The sequence below is a fragment of the Curcuma longa genome, chromosome 10, assembly GCF_044706935.1.
Source record: "Curcuma longa cultivar G26 ecotype Majalengka, Jawa Barat chromosome 10, ITB_CL_G26_1.1, whole genome shotgun sequence".
NCBI classification, from domain to species: Eukaryota; Viridiplantae; Streptophyta; class Magnoliopsida; order Zingiberales; family Zingiberaceae; genus Curcuma; species Curcuma longa.
The window spans coordinates 434,104-459,020 of NC_133870.1; positions in this window are offsets into that span (position 1 = coordinate 434,104).

The window sequence follows — 24,917 nt, forward strand, 5'->3', positions numbered from 1 at the left end:
AGCAAGAGGAAGAGAGGGTGGTTGATCTTAAATCTAACAATTAGGTTTTTAATAATCTAAATAACTTTTCATTAGAGACGTATTTATAGATCTCTAACAGATTTGGTTCGCTAACCAAAAACCTACGTCTATTAATCGAAGTCCAAATCGTTAGCCTTAAGTTTGGTTCACAATCAAACCGAGTTGATTCAAAATCAAATCACCTTTAATTAAAACCAAATCAATTTGGCTCCAAAGAGGGCCCATTTTGTCTTCAAAAGTGTGGCTTATCCGCACTTCTATTCTGATAAATATCTTCCATATTTATCCTTCATCTGATCCAACCAGATTCAATCTCTCTCGATCTGAGAATTCAATTCTTACACTCATTTTATATCTCTTGGAGAGACTCGTAATGCGTGTGAACTTATAAGTTCTCAATTTATGTTGATCATCCATAATTAACCAATAATTATAGATCGATCATGAGTGCTACCATGACCTCAATTAATCAAAAAATCACAATTAATTTCAAAATCACTTCTAAACCCTTTAGTAGTTATAGTTGTTCTTGCGCCTATTCTTTTCACTCATCTTATACCCTCTTAGTTCAGGATATAGTCTATGTGTCAGTCCCCACTAGGCTGACTACGTCACACCTAGCCTAAGTAGTAGTTTCTTGTCCTATGGATTCAAGTTACTCAAGACATCTATCTAACAAGACCACCCTCTTGACGTGTTCTACTTTGACCAAAGACTTATGAATAACAATCTTGACAAGTGGTCATAGGATATAAAAGGAGTGGTGAATCCTCTGTTAGCTACCAATCACTTTCGAACACGTCAACTTATACCCAATCATCTTGGGTCCACACCTCTGTAGAAAAGCTTGCTTAAGATATCAAAGAATAAGTCTCCATGACCAAAATGACTTGAATACATCAAGTTGAAGGAAACTTGCACTCAAACTGCAAAGAGATCTTCTTAGACATATATAGAACCATATGAAGTTTCATGACGGACCACTTCTGATGAATTAGTTATTCTTAACCAATATTCATATGTTAGCTCTCAACATCCCAATGTTTCCAGTCAGTTAGAATCGATTGCTTAGTAAAACTAAGGAGTATAACATATGCTAGTCTTACAGAATCAATGATGTCCAATCTCATCAATTCATCGACTAGGAAATATTTCAATATATACATAATTATGCATGTAGAGATACCGACTAATTATGATCCAATTATGATTTCTCTCATGATATGCATTGTATTATGGATCTTAATAATTTAGTTTAAGATCAAATCAAATATATAAAGAATGTACACTTAAATAGTGATTTTATTTATTCAATAAATAGTACATTATCTAAAATGTTTGCCTTAGAATATTTCTCAAATATAACGGTTAGCTTGATGAACCTATTGTTGAGTCTTTGTCATATTCAGCTGTGTTTGTACATGAATCTTCTTCACAATTTAGCCTTCTACTTACCATCTAAGTTTACATGCTCTCTCATAGTTATAGGAATCAAATCCAATGGTGACAAAGGAATGAATCCATAAACAATTTCAAATGAAGAAAATTGAGTTGCAAAATGTATGCTTCTATTGTAAACAAATTCAACATGTGGTAGACAATCTTCCTATGTTTTCAAATTCTTTTTAACGACAACACGAAGTAAGAAGGACAACGTTCGATTGACAACTTCAGTTTGCCCATCGGTTTGGGGTTGACAAGTAGTAGAAAACAACAATTTAGTTCTCAATTTTTCCCATAAAGACTTTCAAAATTAACTAAAAATCTTTTCATCCCTATCAGAGACAATGATTTTAGGCGTGTCATGCACCTAGCAACCTCTTCATCGATTTTATGACATAAAATGAAATTGTCATCTTGTAAAACCTATCTTCTCACAAATTTTCTCCACATCACGTTTCATATGAGGGCAAAAAAAGTGATCTTGAAAAAGCCCTAAAATCTTAGCAACACCAAAATGCCCCATCAAACCACCATGGGCTTCCCTAGCTAACAATTCACACAACAAACAGATAGGCACACAACCTTTTCACATACTTTGAACACATTAGAAAAATCAACATCATTAGCATATAAATCCTTGATATATTCAAACCCAAGTAATTCGCATTCAAAGCGGCAAATAGATAATGCATGAGCGACCACATTCTCTTTGCTTGCTTGATCACATAAGAAAATGTCTCAATGAATTCCACTCATTTTGCATGTCATGGTTCAACTTATGCTGGCCCTTCAAATGCTTTAGAGATTGATGATCCATGTGAATCATGAATTCTTTTAGCCATAGGTAATGCTGCCACGTCTCCAATGCTCTCACTAATGCGCACATCTCCTTGTCATATGTGGGATAGTTGAGAGTCTCCACTCAACTTCTCACTGAAGTAAGCAATGGATTTCATCTCCTGCATAAACACAACACCTATATTAATGTCAGAAGCATAACATTTGATTTCAAATGTTTTAAAAAAATCTGGTAGGACCAGTAAAGGAACGGAACTTAGCTTTTCTTTCAAAGTATTGAATGCTCTCTCTTTCTCCTCTCCCCACTTGAATGACTCATTTTTCTTGATGACTTCAATAAGAGGATTGTAGTGCGTGTGACCTTATTTTATGTCTTTTGAATAAACTCGTAGTGCGTATGACCTTATAGGTTCCTAATTTATGTTGGTCATCCATAATTAAACATTAATTATGGATCGATCATGAGTGGTATCTAATAGTACATCATGACCTCCAACTGAAAAATCACAATTGATTTCATAACCACTTCTGAACCCATCAGCAGCTACAGTCGCTCGTGCATCTGTTCCTTTCACTCATCTTATACCTACTTAGTTTAGGAGATGATATATGTATTAGTCCCACTAAGTCAACTATATCACACCCAACCCAAGCAGTAGTAGTTTCTTGTCCTGCAAATTCAAATTACTTAAATATCTGTCCAAGAGGACTATCCTCTTGACGTGTTCCACTTTGGCCAAAGACTTACAATTGACAATCCTGACGAGTGGTCATAGGGTATACATCTCCTAATAAAAGTAGTGGTTAATCCTCTGTGGACTACTCAATCACTTTCGGACACTTCGACTTATACCCAATCATCCCTAGGTCACACCTCCAAAGACATGTTTGCTTAAGATGTTAAAGTATAAGTTTTCATAACCAAGATGATTTGAATAACTCAAGTTGAAGGAAACTTGCACTCGAACTGCAATGAGATCTTATATACATGTATAGAACCAAAAAAAATCTCATGACAGGTTACATCCGATGAACTAGTTTCCCTTAACCAACATTCATATGTTAACTCTCAACATTTCCATGTTTATAATTAGTTAGGATCAACTACTTGATAAAATCAATATGCTAGTCTTACAGAATCAAATATGTCCAGTCTCTTTAATTCATCGACTAAGAAATATTCATTAGGTACATAATTACACATGTAGAGATACCCACTAATTGTGATCCAATAATAATTTCTCTCATACTATGCATTGTATTGTTAATTGAGTTTAAGATATAATCAGATACATAGAGAATGTACACTCAAATAATGATTTATTTATTCAATAAATAGTACATTATCTAAAACGATTATCTTAGGCACCTCTTAAATATACTCCCACTTAGTCTAATGCAATCGCCTTAGCATCTAATACCACAGGCCTCTACATGACTCTTAAATTTACTTTGAGATAGAGGTTTTGTGAAAGGATCTGTTAGATTCCTTTCGGTGGGAATTGATTCTTTTCGATGGAAATTTTCTCAATTCATATTTTATTCCTACTAATGATCTCCCTGATCAAGTGATAATGGTGAAGCACATGTTTGGATCATTGATGACCTAGGTTACTTAGCCTAAACAATGGCCCATTGTTGTTGTAGTAAACTGGTAATGCTTCAACAATGCTCGGAACTATACCAAGTTCAGTGATAACTTCTTGATCCAAACTGCTCCCTTACTACTTCTTGATTCTACCTCAGTGGTAGAATCAGTAATGATTTGTTGCTTGAAACTTTTCTAACTTATTACACCTCCATTTAAGGTAAATACGTATCTAAACTAGGACTTGGAATCATCCTTGTCCATCTAGAAATTGGCATTAGTATACCCACGTATAATGATATCACTCCTTCTATATACCAAGAACACATCCTTTATTCTTGTTAAGTGATAGCCACCACCCAATGATTCGTGCCAAGATCCAACTAGTATCTGCTCGTGACAATCAGACCTTATGATACATTGGGCCTAGCATATAACATAGCATATATGATTGATCTTATAGATGACGCATATGAGATCAAGCTAATGTGAATCCTATCATCTTATGTGCATAGGAAGATAGACTTTGAAAGGTCAATCCCATGTCTCATAGGAATGAAACCTTTATTGGATCTTCCATGCTAAACTGTTTTAACACTTTATCGATGTATGTAGACTAACCAAGCAACTTTTTCGATCTTGATGCGAACCCATGAGACAAAAAACCCAAGAATCCACAATGAATTGAAGAAAGATAGAAGGAAAGCCTAAATTGATAAGAAAAATGAATAGAACCTCCACCCAATACTTAGAAAAAAATCAAACCTTGGTATAGAGGAAGAGGGAAGACGCCACAACCTTGGGATGGAGGTTGATAAGTCCTTGAATGCCACAAGGGGATGTCTTGATAAGTTTTAGTTCAATGAAGAACCAACAAGTGAGAGCCTCACCATGCTTTAGATTGAAAATATGTCAAAAGATACATGTGTGGCCGTCACCCCCTTTATTTATAAATATAGGATGACGTACCTAAAAACCCTAAAAGGCCAAAAGAAAGCCCTTTTAGTAAAAGACCTATGTAGACTACTTAACCATTTTAAGCTTATGGAATCATTATAACCCAAATAAAACTAGAAATTGAGCCTACATATCCCTACTACATAAACATGAGACTTAAGTAATTACTTTTAAGCTCATCCAAAGCTTGAATTAGGCTGACTAAGCCGCATGACTTGCTCTTGGTCAAATCTTCTTCCTTTGTAACTTTGACGTTCACATCTTCAATTAGCACATTAAGTGCTTTCTTCATCTTCTTAGCCTTAGCCCTTGTAATTGGGCCTCCATTGATGTATAATAGATCGTCAACAACATCTAAAGATGGTTGAGCATGATCCATATTAGCTTGTTAGATAACTTATTTACTTTGTTGACTCCATCATTCCCCCTCTCCTCAAACGAATTCGTCCTCAAATCTTGATCACCTCAGTTTGTCCATCTGTTTGTGGATGACATGTTGTTGAAAACAAAAGTTTTGTTCCCAACTTTCCCCATAAGGTTTTCCAAAAGTAGTTTAGGAACTTTGTATCACGATCTGAAACTATGCTTCTCGACACTCCATGAAGTTGCACGATCTCCCTAAAGAATAGATCAGCAATATAGTTAGCATTATCTATTTTCCTACAAGAAATAAAATGAGTTCATGGAAATATCTACCCAAGGTTCACTAGGAATTGGTAAAGGTGTATACAATCCATAAGGTAAAGATCTAGATTTTGCTTGCCTACATGTCTTTACTTTATTTACCCTAATCCATTCAAAAGGGAATAACTAGTAAAACATACTTGAAGTGGAGAAAGAATCTATTTCACAAGACACAATAGTTGATTAGAAGGATAAAGAAGAGTAAGTTTTAAAAAAAATTACATAATTTGTTTAAAAGTGCCATTATTTAAAACAAGTGATGGATATGTGCAATGCATGTGACATAAGAAATTAATATTAAAAAATCATAAATTGTTCATAATGTATTTTAAAAATGCACTATTATGCATCAATGGAGGCCAAATTACAAGAGCTAAGGCTATGAAGATGAAGGAAGCACTTAATGTGCTAATTGAAGATGTGAAGGCCAAAGTTACAATTGAAAAAGGTTTGACCAAGTACAAGTCATGCGGCTTAGTCAATTTAATTCAAGCCTTGAATGGGCTTAAGTAGTCACTTAGTCTCATGCTTATGTAGTGATGGAGTCAACCCAAGCGAACAAGTTGCCCAACAAGCTACTCTTGATGTTGATGATCCATTATGCATCAATGGAGGCCCAATTACAAGAGCTAAGGCTAAGAAGATGAAGGAAACACTTAATGTGCTAATTGAAGATGTGAAGGCCAAAGTTACAATTGAAGAAGGTTTGACCAAGAGCAAGTCATGCGGCTTAGTCAACTTAATTCAAGCCTTGGATGAGCTTAAGTAGTCACTTAGTCTCATGTTTATGTAGTAGACATAGATAGGCTCAATTTTGGCTCAATTTCTAACTTTATTTGGGTTGCAATGATGCCATAAGCTTAAAATATCTAAGTAGTCTACATAGGCCTTTACTAAATGGGTTTCCTTTTGGCCTTTTAGGGTTTTTAGGTCACCCTAATAAATAAAGTAGATGACGGCCACACATGTAACTTTTGGCATATTTTCAATCTAAAGCATGGTGAGGCTCTCACTTGTTGGTTCTTTATTGAACTAGAACTTATCAAGGCATTCCCTTGTGGCGTTCAAAGGCTTATCAACCTCCATCCCAAGGTTGTGGCATCTTCCCTCTTCCTCTATACCAAGGTTCGACTTTCTTAAGTATCGAGTCAAGGTTCTATTCATCCTTTTTATCGATTTAGACTCTCCTTCTTTCTTTCTTCAATTAGTTGTGGGTTCTTGAGATTTTCTCTTTAGGTTCACATCATGTAGTAGAGATATGCAGACTCAATTTCTAGCTTTATTTGGGTTGTAATGATGCCATAAGCTTAAAATGGCTAAGTAGTCTACATAGGCCTTTACTAAATGGGCTTCCTTTTGGCCTTTTAGGGTTTTTAGGTCACCTTATAGCTATAAATAAAGTGGGTGACGGCCACACATGTATCTTTGGCATATTTTCAAACTAAAGCATGGTGAGGCTCTCACTTGTTGGTTCTTCATTGAACTAGAACTTATCAAGGCATCCCCTTGTGGCGTTCAAAGACTTTCAACCTCCATCTCAAGGTTGTGGTGTTTTCCATCTTCTTCTATACCAAGATTCGACTTTCTTAAATATCGGGTCGAGCTTCTATTCATCTTTCTTATCAATTTAGACTTTCCTTTTTTCTTTCTTCAATTCGTTGTGGGTTCTTGAGATTTTTCTCTTTGGGTTCACATCACCACTTCACTCATCCACTCGAGTTGCCACACCTAGATATTCTTCTTTCTTTTGCTAGTTCTTTTGCAAGGCATTAGGCATACAAATTTTTCGACATCTTCACTACACTCTCAACCATCAAAGAGGAGTATTGTCAGTAGATGAGAGATTTGTGAGATACTTCATTGGGTAATCTCCCTAACTTCTCTCCTTTTCCAACGACCCTTCAGTAGACTTTATTTTTTATTGCGGACAATGCATATTTCAAGCGAGGTGTTTTGCTATTTTTAGCCTATTTTTACTTAAAATTCATCATATGTTTAATTTTTTTTTCATATCATTGTGTTATCATGTTCACCATGCCATCATGCATTAATTGTTTGTTTCTTATAGCACGATATTAGCATGATTGGCTTCATATTTTGTGGAAGTATGCTCATATATTTAGCGATTTATTTTTTCTATCTTTAGTAGAAGAAGGGATCATTATTGAGTCAGAAGATTTCGGTGTTGGCCTACATAATTAGTATTTTATTTTCACTCATGTTTGATTTTTGATGGTTGATATATCTAAACATAGTTATAAATCATACATTAGATTAGTACCTCACTACATTTTAGTGAACCCCACTACATTTTAGTTACTGGAGAACTACTCGAGCAGTGGACCTCATTGAAAAAAAAAAAAGAGGTTTGATATGAAAAAGAAAAACAAATAGTGGATGATGAGTGAAACTGACATGGTTTGAGACACAATGATTTGGTAAAAATTGAGTCAGGTGATGCTTTATGATCTCAAGGTTATTGGGGAATACCGGTCAATTTCTTTCAATGTTGAGTGATCCATTGAGATCTTGTATAGATAACGCATTTGGAGGGAGGATGATCCTCATGCATGGTAGGTAGGTGTCTTATGTCGGAGACTTTGAGAACATGTGGCCTAATAAAATGACTAGGATTGATAACTGTTGAGAGTCAAGTCACATTGCACTGCACCCATAGAGCTTTCATGTTAGGCCACATTGGGATTGTCTGAATGTCATTGCTCACTATGAAATTATTTGATAGATTTTATAAACTCACTAGAGATTATGTTGTAACATTCACACACATGAGTTTAGATTGTAAGTTTTGTTTGAAGACAAACAAAGGTTTAAATCTGTGTGATATGTGTGGTTTATACATATATTTTCAATATTATTTTGCATACATTTACATCATTTCATCAGCATATTTTGTGTGCGTTAGCTTTTCTTGTTCGGAGATCTACTCTTTGTACTTTTTGTTGATAAGACATGAATTCAAAGATTAATTAGAGTTAAAAAGCCTTGAAATGGGAGTCCACTGCAAGGAACACCATCTAGCCATGTACCATGACATGGGTGTATTCATCTAGCAACATTAGACTCGAATCAAAATAGCAACAGAAGCTACAGAGGGCGACAGGGGTTGGTCGTACCCAAAGGCACGATCGTGCCCAATCTTGCCAAGATGATCAAAAAGCCAACACACCTAGGCCATGCCCACAGGCACAACTATGTTCGTCGACTCAGCCACTAACAAGCCCAGGCCATGCCAATTGGCACTGCCATGTTCTACTGCCGCGTCTCAATAGTTTTGGGAAGTCGTGATGAATTTAGAATACTTTGGAGGCTATAAAAAGACCTATGGGGCTCATGTTGAGGAGATTTGATTAGATTCTCCTTGATTGGAGGAGAATTGGTTAACCTCTCCTTGATTTGGAGATTTGGTTAGCCTTTCTCTTCTTGATCTAAGGGACTTTTTTAGGAGAATTAGTTAGCCGCTCCTTCATTATAAGAAATTATGTTATAATTTATACGCTTTAGGAAATTCTATCAAGGCAATGGGCAGCAACTACAAAGCATCAAGGGGTTCTCCCCTTCCCTAGGGTGGAAGGGTTTCCTTGTGACAAGAACCTTAGGAGAGAATCGTTAACGCTCTCAGAGGAGCCATCAACATTTTGTCCTCTTGAGAGCTTGGAGTTCTTTTGAAGGCATCAACACACACTACGACTAACTTTTCTTTCTCTTTTTTTCTAGATTTGAGTTGAAGAATGCTTTCCTTTCTTTATCTTTATTCTAGGATGAGGGAGTAGCCTGATGAATTGTTAACGCTCAAATTATAGTAATTCATCATCTCTTTTTATTGCATGATATGTCTGGTTTATGATCCAGTTTTATGCATACATGATTATGACACTAGCATGCAACTTCATATTCGACAAGATGCTGGGATGGATCGAAAGGTGAACCCAATTCTTGAGGTTGATAAGTCTTTGAATGCCACAAGGGAATGTCTCGATATGTTCTAGTTCTTCAAGTGAGAGCCTCATCATGATTTTGATTGATACAAGCCAAAAGATACACTTGTTGTTGTCACCCTCTTTATTTATAGTTATAGGGTGACCTAGAATCTCTAAAAAGTCAAAAGGAAACCGAATTAAAAGAAGTTGATTTATAGCTATGTAGATTTAAGTCACCACTACAACCAAAATAAAGGTAGTAATTGAGCCTACAAAATAGAAATGAACTTAAGAAACTAATTAAGCTCATATAAGGCTTGAATTAGGTTGACTAAGCCGTATAACTTGCTCTTGGTCAAATCTGCTTTGATTGTAGGTTTGGCCATAACATCTTCAGTTAACACATTAAGCGTTTCCTTCATCTTTTTAGCCTTAGCCTTGTAATTGTGCCTCCATTGATGCATAATGGATCATTAGCAATATAAGATTCTCCTTTTCTTCCATGGCCTTAGCTTGATCCCTATAATTATTAGCTTGTTGAGTTGCAACTTGATCTCCATTTTTGTTGGGATCGTTCCGGTGCAATGCGCGTGTTTACACATTTCACAAATATGCACAACAGAAATATACAAATAATTAAAGATAATTATTATATAACACACACAACCAAATTAGAAAATACCAACACACAAAGCAAGACAGGAAATTAAATTTTATAGAATAACAAATTATTCAACATGTACCTTATTGAAGACGTTGAGCAAAGTTAGCATCAATCAAATGGTCCTTGTCGAAATCCCGCCTCTACTGGTAATCCACGCCAAGCTCTCGTCTAGATGGCTTTGGAATTCATGAGTCGCGTGATCATCTTCAATACTAGTCGATAATCGATAATGATCGATTCGAGAAAAAAACCTTATTCTGAAAACTCACAACAACGTTTTTCGCCATCGTGTTCTGGGGTTTTTTAACTATCGCTGATAATCTTATTCCTAGTATAGCTCTGGTGGTCAATCGTAAACCTTTTCTGATGTGAACCCAAAGAGAAATATCTCAAGAACCCACAACTAATTGAAGAAAGAAAGAAGGAGAGTCTAAATCGATAAGAAAGATGAATAGAACCTCGACCTGATACTTAAGAAAGCCGAACCTTGGTATAGATGAAGAGGGAAGATGCCACAACCTTGAGATGGAGGTTGATGTCTTTGAACGCCACAAGGGGATGCCTTGATAAGTTCTAGTTCAATGAAGAACCAACAAGTGAGAGCCTCACCATGCTTTAGATTGAAAATATGCTAAAGATACATGTGTGGCCGTCACCCCCTTTATTTATAGCTATAGGGTGACCTAAAAACCCTAAAAGGCCAAAAGAAAGCCCATTTAGTAAAGGCCTATGTAGCTATTTTAAGCTTATGGCATCATTACAACTCAAATAAAGCTAGAAATGACATAAGGAAATAACTCTACATAACTCCACCCATTTAGCATGACATTTATTCAATTTACTTTGGCTCTTCAAATGCTTCAACAATTCATGATCAGTGTAAATGACAAATCTTTGGGCCACAAGTAATACTGCCAAGTCTGTAAAGCCCTCACCAATGCATACATTTCCTTGTCGTAAGTTGGATAGTTCAAAGTTGGTCCACTAAGTTACTCACTAAAAATAAGCAAGGGGTCGACCTTCTTGTATTAGCACAGCTCCAATACCTATTCCTGATGCATCACACTCAATTTCAAAAGTTTTAGCAAAGTTAGGTAATGCAAGTATTGGTACAGAAGTTAGCTTCTCCTTAAGTAAGTTGAAAGCTGAATTTTGTTCACTATCCCAATGAAAACCAACATTCTTTTTAACAACTTCAGTCAAGGGTGCAGCTAAAGTACTGAAATTTTTAACAAACCTCCTATAGAAACTAGCCAACCCATGAAAGCTACGTACCTCAGTTATGGTTTTTGGTGTTGGCCATTCACGAATAGCCTTAACCTTCTCTTCATCCACTGCTATTCCCTTAGCACTAACAATATAACCAAGAAACTCAATCTGACTAGTGCAAAAAGAACATTTTTGAAGGTTAGCATACAACTTTTCATTTCGCAAAACAAGTAGAACTTTTTGTAAATGATTTAGATGCTCATCTAAATTTTTGCTATAAATCAAGATGTCATCAAAATATACTACAACAAAGTCCCCAATAAAAGCACGCAAAATATGGTTCATTAATCTCATGAAAGTACTAGGAGCATTAGTTAGCCCAAATGGCATGACTAACCATTCATATAAACCATACCTAGTCTTAAAAGCAGTTTTCCATTCATCTCCCTCACGCATTCGAATTTGATGATAGCCAGACTTCAAATCAATTTTAGAGAAAATGCAAGAACCATGTAGTTCATCTAACATATCATCTAATCTAGGAATGGGATGACGATACTTTACCGTAATCTTGTTGATAGCCCTGCAATCAACGCACATTCTCCAAGTTCCATCCTTCTTTGGCACAAGCAAAACAGGAACAGCACAAGGGCTCAAGCTTTCTCGGACGTACCCTTTCCTCATCAACTCTTCAACTTGCTTTTGAAGCTCCTTTATCTCCGCCGGATTACTCCTATAGGCCGGTCTATTAGGAATTGTTGCTCCTGGGATGAAATCAATTTGGTGCTCTATTCCCCTAAGTGGTGGCAATCCATCAGGAACCTCATCAGGAAATACATCATCAAACTCCTGCAAAAGAGATTTAACAACACTAGGCAAAGAAGAGTTAAGATTGTTAGTGTTGAAATAAGCCTCCTTGTACAAAAGTAAAATCATCGGCTGTTGAGAATAAAAAACTCTCTTAACCTCTCTTTCTTTTGCATAAAAGCTCACTTTTTTACTCTCTTGCTCTTGAAGTTTTTTTTCTTTTTCATTCTTTTTTTCACTCTCTCATCCACACTTTTTATTTTCTCACACTCTTTTTCTTTTCCATTCTTTCTTTTTCTCACACTCTTTTTCTTTTTCATTCTTTCTTTTCTCACACTCTTTTCTTTTTTCACTCTCATTTTTGATCCTCAATTGATCTTCATATACTTGCTTAGGAGTTAATGGTACAAGAGTTACAAGTTTACCATGCATCATAAAAGAATACTTATTTTTGAACCCATCATGCATGACCTTCCTATCAAATTGCCATGGTCTACCTAAAAGCAAATGACTTGCATGCATTGGCACTACATCACAAAGAACCTCATCATGATACCTACCAATGGATAATGAAACCAATACTTGCTTAGTGACCTTAACTTCCCCGCAATCATTCAACCATTGTAGTTTATAAGGTCTAGGATGTTTAGTGGTAGGTAAGCATAATTTCTCAACCAAAAGAGTACTAGCTACATTAGTGCAACTTCCCCCATCAATAATCATACTACATACCTTCTCTTTGATGTGGCAACGGGTATGAAATATGTTCTCTCGTTGTTCTTCATCTTCTTCCTTCATTTGCACATTTAAAGCACGCCTAGTGACGAGGGCTTCACCTTCAACGGGATACTCTTCTTCATCACTTTCCAATACTGGTGGCAAGGCACTATCATCTTCGGACTCACTCTCAGTTTCAATATCACCATTTTCTTTCAAAATCATAATTCTTTTGTTTGGACATTGTGATGCAATATGTCCCCTTCCCAAACACTTAAAGCATTTAATATCTCTATTTCTTGAAGACTGGATAGGTTCTTTACCTTTGACCAATGGAGAACTAGCATCTTTATTCTTTCAAAAACTCGGTCTTACTTTTTGATGCAACTTTATCATCTTTTTTATTCCAGCTAGATTTCCAAGTGGATGAATTATGACTTTGCCCATGCTTGATTGAACCCTTCCTTTTGAGTTGTCTTTCAACTTTCATGGACATATGCACCATATCTTCAAGCTCCACATAATGTTGCAACTCCACTACATTTGCAATTTCTGGATTCAAACCTTGTAAAAATCGTGCCATGGTTGCTTCTCGGTCCTCCTCCACATTGGCTCGAATCATGGCAATCTCCATCTCTTTGTGGTATTCCTCCACAGTCTTGGACCCTTGTGTTAGACTTTGTAATCTTTGGTACAAATCTCGATAGTAATGTGAGGGAATGAACCTCTTTCTCATTATAGATTTCATCTCCTCCCATGTGTCAATAGGTCTTTCTTTGTTTCTTCTCCTGCTTAGAATAATTTGATCCCACCAAATAATAGCATAATCAATAAACTCAACAGCAGCAAGTTTTACCTTCTTTTCTTCAGAGTAGTTGTGACAATCAAACACTAATTCCACTTTCTTTTCCCACTCTAAATATACATCTGGATCACTTTTGCCTTGAAATGAAGGAATCTTCATCTTGATATTGCCCAAGTTTCTATCAACATATTCATTTGCCCTTCCTCTTCTTCCACCAATTCTAACATGACCAGATCTGCCACTAGAAGCTCTATCATCAATGTCCTCAGAAATGTCATCATCATCATTGTCATCACGGTTATGCTGCCTTGCACTTCGTGTAGGAACTCTACCAATTTGATTATTTTGTAGTCCAGTAATTAGAGCATCTTGCCTCTCTAGTCTGTCGAGGATTTGACTGAATCTGATTTCCATACGTTCCAAGTGTTGTCTCAAAGCACGTTGTTCAAGGGTTTCTCTAGGTCTTGCTTCATCTCCACTTGTCGCCATTAAAGTAAGCTGTTGTCACTCAATCACTCAACTCACTAATGTTAGCTCTTTAAAGAACTTAGAATTGAGGCAATTCCCTGTAAGCGTTCTTTGACTAATTGAAAAACTCCAAGGAAATTAGGATAAAAGATAGGAATTGAAGAAGAATGCAAATAGCAGAATTGAAAACTTGAATTAAGTGCCGAAAGGAAATTTGCCAGAATTGAATCTAGGCAAAACTTATTAGAATGCAGAATTGAAAGATAAAGATACTGGAAATAAAAGCTGAAAGGAAATTTGCCAGAACTTAATCTAGGCAAGTGCCAGAATTAAATCTAGGCAAAACTTGAAAGAAATGCAGAATTGAAAGATACTTGAAATAAGTGCTGAAAGAAAATTTGCCAGAACTTAATCTAGGCAAGTGCCAGAATTAAATCTAGGCAAAACTTGAAAGAAATGCGGAATTGAAAGATAAAGATAGCTGAAAAAAAATTTGCCAGAACTTAATCTAGGCAAGTGCCAGAATTAAATCTAGGCAAAACTTGAAAGAAAACAGAATTGAAAGATAAAGATAGCTGAAAGGAAATTTGAACTTAATCTAGGCAAGTGCCAGAATTAAATCTAGGCAAAACTTGAAAGAAATGCAGAATTGAAAGATACTTGAAATAAGTGCTGAAAGAAAATTTGCCAGAACTTAATCTAGGCAAGTGCCAGAATTAAATCTAGGCAAAACTTGAAAGAAATACGGAATTGAAAGATAAAGATGGTAAAAAAAATGCAAGTATAGAAATAACAAGCTCTCTACACCCACCTTTTGTTGCTTCTTTTCTTTTACCTTTTTTTCTCTTTTTTTTCAAAATTTCAGCCTTCCTTTTTTTTTTTTTTTTTGGCTGAAAATATTTTTTTCTCTTTTTTTTTGGCCAAAAATAATTTTTTTCTCTTTTTTTGGCCAAAAATAATATTTTTTTTCTTCTTTTTTTTTATAGCAACAAGCAAATAAGACTTACAAAGATTGAAAGAAATGCAAACAATAAGTATCAAATGATGAACAAGATAGATAAAGTTTCAAGCACAAAAGAAAAGGATAACCAAATCGATTTAGAAAAACCTAAGCTCTGATACCAACTGATGTGAACCCAAAGAGAAAAATCTCAAGAACCCACAACTAATTGAAGAAAGAAAGAAGGAAAGTCTAAATCGATAAGAAAGATGAATAGAACCTCGACCCGATACTTAAGAAAGTCGAACCTTGGTATAGATGAAGAGGGAAGACGCCACAACCTTGGGATGGAGGTTGATAAGTCTTTGAACGCCACAAGGGGATGCCTTGATAAGTTCTAGTTCAATGAAGAACCAACAAGTGAGAGCCTCACCATGCTTTAGATTGAAAATATACCAAAGATACATGTGTGGCCGTCACCCCCTTTATTTATAGCTATAGGGTGACCTAAAAATCCTAAAAGGTCAAAAGGAAGCCCATTTAGTAAAGGCCTTTAAACTTATGACATCATTATAACCCAAATAAAGCTAGAAATTGAGCCTACATATCTCTACTACATAAACATGAGACTAAGTGACTACTTAAGCCCATCCAAGGTTTGAATTAAGTTAACTAAGTGGCATGACTTGCTCTTGGTCAAACATTCTTCAATTGTAACTTTGGCCTTCACATCTTCAATTAGCACATTTATTGCTTTCTTCTTCTTCTTAGCCTTAGCTCTTGTAATTGGGCCTCCATTGATGCATAATAGATCATCAACAACATCTAGAGTGGGTTGAGTATGATCCATATTAGCTTGTTAGGTAACTTGTTCACTTGATTTAACTCCATCACAGCCCGTGGTGATTGGAAAAACAAAGAACCACCAAGCTTCCATTCTGCTGGTCAGTAACGCAAGGAGGAGATCACTCAGATGGGGCGACGAGATCGCGGTCGACTAGAGGGGCGATCAGGGTCAGACGGGGTGGCAAGATCGCGGTCGGCGGGGAGGTGCAATGTAGGGAGGAAGACTAAAATTAGGCAGAAAATCGTGATCCTGTTATATCCAGAAGCTATAGTGATTTTTCTCGAGATTCTAGGGTTTTTCTTTCCTTGTTTTCTCACAACAGCTGGAAAAACAAAAAAAAAACCTAAACTGGGCTGAACCGGGTTTAGCCAAATTGGCACTGTAGCAAACTAGATCGACTTTAATACGGTTCAAAATTAAATCACTTAGTTCACTAACCAAACGAATTCTGATTTGACCCAAATCAGTTTTGTTCATTTCATCTTTATAAGACGATGCCCATCGTCACTTCCATTTTGCCAAAACCTCTTCTATCATGAACTAAACCAAGTTGATTCAATTTGGTTCAAAATAAAATCGTTTGGTTCAATAACCAAACAACCTCTGATTTGAACAAAGTCAATTTTGTTCATTTTATCTTTATAAGACGAATTCCATCATTTTGTCCTTTATCCGGTCCAACCAGACTTTATTTCTCTCGATTTGAGAATTGAATTCTCAAACTCATTTTAAGTCCTTCGAAGAACTTAAAGTGCATATGCCCCAATTGGTTCCCAGTTATGTTGGTCGTCCGTAATTAACCATTAATTACAGAACGATCATGAATGACACCTAGTAGTATATCATGATCCCCAATTGACCAAAAAATCAACGATTGATTCCAAAACATTTCTAAACCCTTCAACAACTCTAATTAAACATGTCTCATTCTTTTTACCATTTTATACCTGCTTAGTTCAGAACATGGTCTATGTGTGTTATTCCCCACTAGGCTAACTACATCACATCTAGCCCAAGCTAGCTTTCTTATCCTATAGATTTAAGTTACTTGTACATGTGTTCAAGAATATCATACTTTTGACATGTAATGCTTTAAAAGACTTTTAATAACAATCCTAACAAACTGCACTGAGATATCCAATCATCTCGGGTCCACACCTTCTTGGAGATGTTTACTTAAGATGTCAAAATATAAGCCTTCATGACCAAGGTGACTTGAATATAGCAAGTCAAAGGAAAGTCGCACTTAAGCTGCACTGAGATCTTCATTGACATATGCATAGAAACATATGAAGTCTCAAAGTAGGTCACTCCAATGAATTGGTTACCTTTAACCAACATCCATGTTTAACTCTCAGCATTCAATGATTCCAGCTAGCAAGATCAGTTGCTTGACTAACCAAGGAGTTTAAATATGTTAGTCTCAACAGAATCGATAACGTCTGTACTCATCAATTCCTCGACTAGGGATAATTTCAATACATTCATAATTACACATGTAGAGATGCTCACTAATTATGATCCAATTATAAATTCTCTCATGCTATGAATCATATTGTGGGCATTTAGTAAATGAGTTTAAGATCCGATCAAATATATAAAAAATATGCACTTAAATAGTGAATTGCTATTTATCCAATAAATAGTATAATCGTATGGTGATTGCCTTAGGGCACTCCTTAAATCTAACAGACTCCCACTTGGCCTAAGACTAATCGTTATAGTATCCAAGATCACGCATCTCTATGTGTTCCTCAAATTTACTTTGAAGTAGAGATTATCCACAAGGTTCCTTTCGGTGGGATTCTTCTCGAATTGTATTTCTGTTCTACTGATGATGTTTCTGATCAATTGATATCGCCAAAGCATGTGTTTGGATTGACGGTGAAACCTAAGTTCCATCGCCTACACGATTGCTTTATTGTTATACAGTAGGCAAGTAATGCTTCAACAATGGTTGGAACCACTCTAAGTTCAGTGATCAATTTTTGATCCAAACCACTTCGTTTGCTGCTTCACAAACTGCAATGGTAATTATTTAAAATACTTTCAACTTATTATGCCATAATTTAAAGTGAATATGTACTCAGACTATGACTTAGAATTGTCTTTATCTGTCTAGTAGCTGACATCCGTATGCCCGCGTGTAACCATATCATCTTTTCCATGTACTAAGAACAAATCCTTATTTCGTAGCAAGTACTTTAAGAATTATCTTGACAGCCGCCCAATAATCCATTCCTAGATTTGTCCGGTATCCACTCGTGACACTCAGAGCACATGATAACACAGGTCTCGTACATATCATAACATACATGATTGATCTTGCTGCCGAAGCATAAGGAATCTTACTGATGTAAATCCTCTCATCTTTTATCCGTGGACATGTAGACTTCGAAAGGTGTAACCTTTCTTGGATTTAAGCATGCTAAACAACTTTTAGCACATTGTCTATTTATGTAGACTGTGAAAGACTAATCAATATCTTTGATCTATCTCTATAGATCTTAATCTCGAGGATTTGAATTGCTTCTCTCATGTCTTTCATGGAGAACTTTTGACCAACAATAGTTTGATTAACTGTAGAATAGGCATATCATTTCCTATCATTAATATGATATCAACATATAATCACAGGAATATGCTTGCACTTCCACTAATCTCTTTATACACAAAGGGTTCATCAGATTTTGTGAGAAATCAAACCTTTTGATTGCTTCATCAAAATAGATATTTTACCAAGTTCCAAACTTAACTTTAATGAAATCCATTTCCGATTTTATGGTTGTTAACCATTTATTCCTTTTTAAACTTTTTAAAACTTTTTCATAATCAGTAGTTTACTTGTGCTAGATGAGCGTCATTCGAGAAATCTATATTTTTTTGAAATAATGCGTGCTCTACTGAATTTTTGAAGAGGTTGTGTCTCAATAAGTTTAACCGATGGCTCATCATTATGAGTAGTCAATTGTGGTTTGTGACTAGGTTTCTCATTAATGTCTATTTGAGTTTCTCGAACTTCACTAAGTTTAACTCTACTCTCACTGTTTCCTGCAAGAGAAGCTCTTCTAGGAATACGGTATGCTTTGAAACAAACATTTTTGTTCCATGGGAGAATATAATTGGTAACTCCTCGTCTTCTTAGGGTATCCAATAAATAGACATTTATCAGATTTAGCTTCCACATTATCTGATAAGTGAGATTTTACAATTCCATATCTCGTATGGAGTAGCAGAGACTACCTTGGTCGAAATGTTATTTAACGAGTAAACAGTTATCTCAAGTGCGTTGTCCAGAATGTTCTAGGAAGAATTGCATGATTTATCATTAACCTCACCATGTTTAACAAGGTTCTGTTTCGCCTCTCAATACCCATCACGCTCGGGTGTATACCAATGAGACAATATTTTATTGTCTTTTAGATAATCCTGAAACTCTTGACTCAAGTATTCATCACCTTGATCGGATCGAAGTGCTCTTATACTCTTGTCAAACTCATGTTTCTCCACTTCAATTATGAATTCTTTGAACTCTTCAAAGTCTTCAGATTTGTATTTAAATAAATACATATACTAATATCATGAATAATCATCGATAAAGGTAATGAAGTAGTTATAACCTCCTCGTGTTTGAGTTGATATTGGACCAGTCACATCGGTATGTATAAGACCAAATAACTCTTTCACTAGTTCACCCTTTCCGGTAAAAGGTGACTTAATCATCATGCCTTTAAAGCATGATTCGCATGTATCAAATGAATGTAATTCAAATGATTTCAAACTGCCAACCCTTTAGAGTTCGATCATGCATTTCTTCCTTTATGGTCAAGATGATAATACCGCTAGTAGGAGGTTATTGATTATCTTTCAAGCACGCTTATTGTTTGTTTCGATACAGAATGTTTCGTTGGAAATATCTAACATGTAGATACTATTATTTAATATTCTGATCCTATAAAGAACTCCATTCAAAATTAGGTAACGACAATAGTTACTAAAATTAAACGGAACCCTTTTTTATTTAAAAAATAGAAAGGATATTCTTTATTAAAACTAAATATAGTAATAATTTTCAACTCGAAAGATTAGTCTTTTACCATTCTTTAAGCCTTATATGTCATCACATATATTAGAGCCGCACCCAGTGTCCAATACCCAAGTGTCTAAAGAAAGAGTATAATATTCAATTACAAAATTACATCAAGCAGAAGAGGTATCACATGCTTGCTTTCCTTTTATGGACTCTAGATAAAATTTACAATTTTGGATTTTGAGAATAATTTTCAAATTCCTATACTAGTTCTAAAGGTTAAGGTCAGTCAAATTGTTGATATCATAAATTATGCGCCATAAAAGACAACATGCGTAATTAATTAAATCTAGAAATACAATCAAGTAAATAAGACAGATAATTCGTAATGTATTTACATACATCGATTGATCTCATTTATTTTATGAATTCAAAAGCCCGTACTTTGAATTTGAGAGATTGTAGATATTCTCCAAATGGGTTGATATCTATTTATAGATAAAAACAATCTTAGAGAGAGTTCTACAAGTTATTCTTAGCTACAATGGTAGGTATCAAATATCGATTATGTATCACGTATAAATAACTATCACATAATGCTATCAACTAATTGAATGTTCGTATAAACATCGGGTTGTTAACACATTAATACGTATACATCATATGTGTAACACCCAACTTCACTTCAATCCACATTGACTTGGAGGAGAGTCCAACAAATCAACGTTTCAAGTTAAAGCTAACTCGCTAATCGTGAGATCATATCTCGATGGTTCTAACATATTTACTTTTAGGCCGTGCTTGGAGAGAGTCCAACAACACAAATACGAAATCAAACTCTAGTTCTAACCATATTAGCGAAAGATGTTAGCTTTAATAATTTTGTAAGGGATTTTCATAGGTCTCATACTTTTTTCATACAAATAATCAAATTATCTGCATGATATGGCAATAAATGACATGATATAATTAATGCAACTAATCATGACAAATGACATGGTATGACATAATTAATACAACTAATTATGACTATTTTCAGCCATAGTTATCATAAATCTTATTTAATAAAATATGGTTAAGAATTCAATTTCACAAATCAAAATTCTATAATTAGATTATGAAATAAATTTCCATATCTAATCACATATTTTATTTGTAGAAAATATAATCTTTAATTAAGAAAATCTAATTAATTAGGAAATAAATTTCCTAATTTGAATTTCCCAAATTCTATAATTAGAAATTCTAAATTAAATCATAATATTTTTCTTTTAAGAATTAAAATTCTTAATTAAAAAACTAATTAATTAGGAAATAAATTTTCTAATATGAAATCTCCTAACCAATTAGGGAATTTCTATAAATAAAATTCTAAATAAAATTGTTAAATTTCCTTAATTAGATTTACGAATAATTACTACATGTAAAATCATTTTACACATAGATCTTGCACAACCTGGCTTTGATACCACTGTTGGGATCGTCGCGGTGCAATGTGCGTGTTTACTCATTTCGCAAATATGCGTATTAGAAATATACAAATAATTAAAGCTAATTATTACATAACACACACATGCAAAACAGGAAATAACAATGTACAAGGCATGATAGAAAATTAAAATTTTGCAGAATAACAAATTATTCAACACGTTCCTTATTGATGACGTTGAGCGAAGTTTGCATCAATCAAGCAGTTCTTGTCGAAGTCCTGCCTCTACTGGTGATATACGTCATTCTTGTCTCGACGATTTCGGAAGCCACGAGTCACGTCATCATCTTCGATACTAGCCGATATTGATAATGATCGATTCTAGAGAAAAACCTTATTATGAAAACATACAACAATGTTTGTCGTGATCGTTTTCTAGGGTTTTCTAACTATTACCAACAATCATATTCCTAGTTTAGTTCTGATGGTCAAACTTTGACCGTCGATAAAGATAAACGACTAGAAACTTTTTTTGCTGACAATGGAATAATTCTCCAGAAGCTTCGTAAGCTTCTGAGAGGATGAATGACAACATACTGATGGCAAAACTCCCGACAACAATTTAACGGTTATTCCAGTAGCGATATCATAAATTGCTCCGAGAAAAAGAAACCAAAACCGGGCATTTTCTCTTCCTCTCCCACAAAGCCACAGCAGGGCATTTCCTCTCCTCTCCCACAAGGCCAAAATAGGGATGCAGATCACGCGAAATCCGGCTATGCTCGAGCTAGTGCATCGGTGTTGATCTTCTCCACGCGGCTGATTTTGGGTCTCCTCCTCCTCCCACACTGCTGGGTAAGCACAGCTCCGGCTCCAGCCCATGGTGATTGGGAAAATAGAGAAGCACCAAGCTTCCATTTTGCCAATCGGTAACACGAGGAGGAGATCGCGAAAGAGGAGGTGGCGATGGTGGTTTCCTTTGGCCTCTCGCGGACGGGAACCTCGGCCTTAAGTCATGTGTCCTTGCTTCTTTGGCGGGCGGCCAGAGGGGTGATCACGGTCAGATGGGGCGGCGGGATCGCGGTTGGCTGGAGGGCCAATCACAATCGGACTGGGTGGTGGGATCGCGGTCAGCGACGAGGTGCAGTGTAGGGAGGAAGACTAAAACCAAGCAGAAAATTGTGATCCCTGTTTTAAGTGATTTTTCTCACAATTCTAGGGTTTTTCTTTCCTGGTTTTCTCGTGACAGCTAGAAAAACCAGAAAACCAAAACTAAAAAACCAAAATCTGGGTGAATCAGGTTCAACTGAACCAGCATTGTAGCTAATCGGACCGGCTTTAATATGGTTTAAAATTAAATTACTTGGTTCACTAATCAAACAAATTTTGATTTGACCCAAACTAGCACTATTCATTTTGTACTCACAAGACAAAGCCCCTCATCGCTTCTATTTTGTCAAAACCTCTTCCATCATAAACCAAACCATGTTGGTTTAATTTGGTTCAAAATCGAATCGTTTGGTTCAATAACCAAACAACCTCCGATTTGAACAAAGTCAATTTCATTCATTTCATCTTTATAAGATGAATTCCATCATTTTATCTTTTGTCCGTTCCAACCAGACTTTATTTCTCTCGATGAGAATTCAATTCTCAAATTCGTTTTAAGTCTTTTGAAAAACTTATTGTGTGTGTGACCCAATAGGTTCCTGGTTATGTTGGTCATCCATGATTAACCATTAATTATAAAATGATTATGAGTGGCAACTAGTAGTGCATCATGATCCCTAATTGATCGAAAAATCAATGATTGATTCTAAAACATTTCTAAACCCTTCAATAGCTCCAATTAAACATGTCTCGTTCCTTTCACCATCTTATACCCCCTTGGTTCTGGATATGATCCATGTGTGTCAGTCCCCACTCACACCTAGGCCAAGCTAGCTTTCTTGTCTTGTGGATTCATGTTACTTGTACATGTGTCCAAGAATACTATACTCTTGATATATAATGCTTTGGTAAAAGACTTTTTAGTAACAATCATGACAAACAGCCGCAGGGTATACGTCTCCTTTTCCAACGAGTGGTGAATCCTTTGTGTGCTATTCAAACACCTTCGGATACTTCGACTTATATCCAATCATCTTAGGTCCACATCTTCTCGGAGATGTTTGCTTAAGATGTCAAAGTATAAGCCTCCATGACCAAAGTGACTTGAATACTGCAAGTCAAAGGAAATTCACAATTAAGCTGTACTGAGATCTTAATTGATATATGTATAGAACCATATGAAATCTCAAGGTAGGTTACTCTGATAAACTGCTTACCTTTAACCAGCGTCTACATTTAACTCTTAACATCCAATTAGCATCCAAATTTTCCAGTTAGCGAAATCAGCTGCTTGGCAAATTAAGGAGTTTAAATGTACTGGTGTAGACAGAATCGATAATATCTATTCTCATCAATTCCTCCACTAGAGATAATTTCAATACATTCATAATTACACATGTAGAGATGCTCACTAGTTGTGATCCAATTACAAATTCTCTCATGCTATGAATCGTGTTGCGAGCATTCAGTAAATGAGTTTAAGATCCAGTCACATAGAAAATGTGCACACAAATAGTGAATTGATATTTATCCAATAAATAGTATAATTGTAAAGCGATTGCCTTAGGATACCTCTCAAATCTAACAATTTTATCTCTATCAGACAAGCTATTAAGCAACTTGGGTCATCGAGTTGTTGAGTTACTCAAGAGGTTGAGTCAAGTAGTTAGAAGGTCAAGCTGCTAAGTAACTTAGGAGGCCAAGCTACTGAGTGACCACTAGCTGTTACACCAAAAATGTCATGCGCCCACCATCTACGCTGTACACCCTAGGGGCAAGTTGGTAAAACTACAAGGTCATTTAATTGATTATCAAACCAATCCTTCATATTTATGGCTAATTCCCAATTTAATTGATCGAACAAACAATTCTACTTTTAACATCGCTTAACTCCAATAGGAATCACTCCTAAATTTCTAAGAATCATTATAGTCAATTTCACAATTCCTAAGATCCATTACATTTGATCTCTCATTGGTTGAGTTGCATTTATGCAAATTCTAATTAAAGTCCTAGTTAAGAGTTAAACAGTGGCAAAGTTCTAGTGGGACTATAAGTCTAAATGGGACAACATAGTGGAATACTTAATAGGGAAACAAGTGATGGAAGTCCAAAAAAGTCAACTAAGAGCTAAGGTCTTAGCAGTTAAAGTTTAGATGAGTTAGTTAGGAGTTGAACATCTAGCAAAGATCAAAGTCCAAATGCCAAGCAAAGGTGAACTAAGTTTCAGACAATGGAGTTGTTCTAAACTTAGCATTTTCATAACTACAACTTGTGCTGAAGCCACTTGGTGGTTCCAACTGGCCAAATGGGATCTGGACTACCAGCTTGGGGATAAGTTCTGACTAATGGAGTCCTCTCCTTAATGTCGGGGTGACTGGGGTAGCTTCTAAGGCATAGACGTGATCAATTTGTAGGAGACGGTCAAGATGGGAGTTTAACCTAGCTCCAAGCTAGGAAGG